A 4,233-nucleotide genomic window follows, 5' to 3' on the forward strand; every position below is an offset into this window, starting at 1 on the left:
TTGTTTTATTCATACATACAATATAAAACAAGACAATGTAGTGTGATTACCAATGAGAATTTTCCATCACAGACCAAATGACATTAAAGTTTTGGTACAAACCCGCTGATAATTCTTATTCAGTAGGTCATATTTAAGAGAAAAGAGGACGGGTTGTTGTTAGACAATTGGAACATAAATTAAGGCAACAACTAGGAACTCTTTGTTTTAATCGCATTATTGTCAGCATCAACACTCTATCAAGGAAATCATTATAGAAAAAGCAAGCTCTTGAATATGGTATCAACTGAAAAATTCTTTGCTTAATGGTTTCGTATTGTGAGTCATAGTGTACAAAGAAAGGTAATTCAAATGCTATTATAATTAAACCTTTTTTATACGGATATTTAGTGGGATTACAAACCAATACGATAAAACTATTTCCAAACAGAAATTTGGAAAGACAAAACCAATCTGTCGTTAAAAATAAACTCATGCCAGTTTCATTTGCACCATTCTTTGTTTTAAACACCAAGACAGCTAATTTGTGTCATGGGCATTTTAAAACGGACGCGTTTGTCTACCTAAGGGGCAACAAAGAGAGATATAAAGGCTTGAATATGTCATATTCACATGCATTTTTATGCACGTAACAGTGAATTGTTACTGATACCAAAATGTTAAAGGTAGCATAATACTTGCTTTCGCTAGCTAACATTCAAGACTAGGCTGTTTACAAACAACGACAATATGGAATGGCGAATAAAAAGAACCAAAGGTATATGGGGAAGGTTGAGATCTTACAAAACATGTTCAACCCCGCTGCATTTTAGCGCCTGTCCCAAGTCAGGAGCTTCTGGCCTTTGTTAGTATTTTAGTATTTTTAATTTTGTTTCATTTATATTTCGGAGTTTAGTATGACTTCTATTATCACTGAACTAATTACGTGTTTGTTTAGGGGCCCGTTGAAGCATGCTTCTGGTCGGGGTCTGGGATTTTATCGCGTTGTTTGGGACCCATTGGTGGCCCTTGGTTATTTCTGCTCTGTGGTCGAGTTGTTGTCTCTTTTACACATCCCTGATTTCCATTCTCAATTTAATTTTATACAATCTCCTCAGGAGAGAGTATAAAACATAGCCAAACACAACTGTTGAATCCATATCCGCTGTTCAACTATTGCATTTGAAAAAAGTTAGAGAAACAAGAAACAATGTTAATATATGTGTTTTTTTATTTACATTTAATGATTAAATTCTGTACAGTCTTTGCTCTTTATTCTCATCTATGATATATCGTCCAACTGTTTCTGATACATGTAGTTCATTAGAGCTTTTACATTTTCCGTTAGGAATTCAAAATAAATGCCTTCACCTCTATGCGTTAACTAATTCATTTGAGTTCATTTATCAAAAACGAAAATAGAATTTGATTAGTACAAGAAAATGTCATTGTACTTTTTGCTCCTCACTCTAAATGTGATTAAAAAACCAGAACTTTTACGAAACATCAATATTCATTACATATTTTTGGTGTTAATGTTAACGCTTAATACAAAAAGATTGATACAAAAAATCACAAACTTCAAATGCTTTGTGCCATGAAAACGAAGGAATTCAAATTCTAGGCCAAATAGTGCCTTAATCCTCCTTTTTATATCATTCAATAAATAAATGATATATTTTGTCCAATATATCTTTAACATGCTTACTGTACTTATCACTACGCTTTGTCTGTATCTATAGATATTTGACACTAAGGATGTATTAATTTCATTAGGTGTTATTCGGGAAGGTTTTCTAATACCAAATAATCATGCATTTCCTAATAATAAAAGTTTGATAAATATATACCTGGACTAATAATAACATCACATGATAATGCTTGACATTTGTATTTACAAAGATGTATTTATTCCAATTCAAACACCTAACTAATAACGTATTGTTTAATCAGTAAATCCATATATCTGAAAACTGACGGATTTCAAAAAGATTGTTGAATGAATGTTGGTTGCTTAATGTTCAGTAGCAAATACTTCTTTTATGTTAAGAATTAACGATAAATCAAATAGAAATTCCAACTGAGCTATGGGCTTTTAATTTAAATTGTCAATGGAAGAAATTCATTCTAGTATAAATTCATCTAAGATACCAGATTATAATTTGGTACGCCAGACGCATTTTTCGTCTATATAAGACTCATCAGTATTGTTCGAATCAAAATAGAAAAGTTGGAAGGCTAATATTAGATACGAGTTAAAATATGTCTGGCCTCGAAAGACTTCCTACATGTTCGGAGTGCCTGTTCACTCGAGCGGCTTCGGAATTAAAGTCCAAATTTAAATTTGATGAAGCATTATAATGCTGCATTCACACGTAATTCGAATTCGATTCGCATTAACTAATTCGAATTAGTTTAATTCGCATTCGAAACGTTGTACGTCCTAACGTCAATTCTAATTCGAATTACAATGAGCGTTTAATTCGCTGACTATCCAAACGACGTTAACTTTTAGTTCGTATTAACAAAAGCGTATTTCTAATGCGAATTGGATAATTCGAATTAAATGTTCGTGTGAACGAGACATAAGTATACATCATACAAAGTAGAAAGAATGACCCCATATCTATTTGGTCTGTGCTCAATAAATCGAACAAAAATACACGCGAAAAGAGGATAAATACAAATTAGTTACCTCATCAAGACACAAGTGAGTATAGAAGTTAAACGTACAAAACGTGAAGTTTTCCTCAAACACAGTACGCCCATATTAAATTAAATTAATGTACCCATGCTTATGGAACATGCCTGTATAAAATCAGCAATGTAAACACAATGTGTGCCATTTGTTAGAACTAGAGGATTTTTAGGTTGACATATTTCTACAATCATACCATATTATTTCTCTACAAATCTTATATCTTTTTTTATTTTCATCGTCTTTCTAAATCTGAACATTGTCTAATTGTAATGTGTTAAATTCATGAAATCATACAATGCTTAAATACCAACGGTCGCAGTTGTCAGTGTAATTTGTTTTACTCAAGGATTTACTAAGTTGAGGTTTTACGTGACAGATGTTCGAACTCCTTAGTGTTATCCCTACGATACATGGAAAACTATTTTGCGCCATAACACAAATTTATCTTTTGCATATAAGACTTAATAGTTCATTAAGGGTCATTTACCAAAATTTAAGCAGATTCTAGATTTTCGTTTCTTTGATTCGAGACCCAATTGATACCACTGCAAATATTTCGTGCACTCTATTTCAACTTATAAATATACAATATAAGGTCAATGCCCGAAAAAAATATATACTTTTTGTATGAGGCTGAGAAACTGGAGAAGAGCGAGGTTTTACCGAGCCCTTTTCTAGATTTGTGCGGCATACAAAAAAAGTTTATATTTTTCTGATATTGACCTAATATTCTTTTTATACTGCAACTTAATTGATATATTGATATCTTTTTAGATTGTAACACAAATGTCAAACTTATTTTCATCCTTAAATGAACTCGTGGAGTCAGTTTCACAAAAAAACTTACGATTAAGATTAATCTTAAGTCATAAACAATTCAGAACACTTACAATAAAAGTTTTTGTGTGAAACCGACTCCTGTTTGTGGAAAAGTCGTCTATGGTGAAATTGACATTGTACAAAATGTAGCTGTGTTACTATATTTCGGAAATAAACACAACTAGTTGCAGTATAAATAGAAATAATAAATGATGTATGGGTTGTTACAGCAATATGGTATTAAACTGTAATATCTATATTGCAGAAAATCGGCAAACATACATATCTATAATAATAGTAAATATCCACATTTTCATGTTCGATATAATTTGATACACCCGTCTCGTCTACATAAGACTTACCAGTGCCGCTTGCATCCAAATATTTGCAAAATCAAATACGCAGATGAAAAGCATTATATACCCAAAATGCAGAAAATTTGGGCAGATAAAACAAACTGTTTTTTTGTGGAAAAACCTAGTTATTTCGTATTTAATCAATAATCTGTATTTCATGTCAACGTAAAATATTTAGACTTCTTTGTAAGTGGTCCCCTAAAAGGTATATAGAACATTGATTTAAAGAAAGGAAACATTTATATCATTAACAATTTTGCATTCATTTTAATAATGCGACAATGTTTGTCACAAAACACGCTTAAAGAAAAATACATTCAAAGTAGTAGGTTGGAATTGACTGTATTGTTTCTAGCATACACAATTTAAAACTGTTAC

Source organism: Mytilus galloprovincialis, chromosome 13 (assembly GCF_965363235.1).
Source record: "Mytilus galloprovincialis chromosome 13, xbMytGall1.hap1.1, whole genome shotgun sequence".
Classification (NCBI taxonomy): Eukaryota; Metazoa; Mollusca; class Bivalvia; order Mytilida; family Mytilidae; genus Mytilus; species Mytilus galloprovincialis.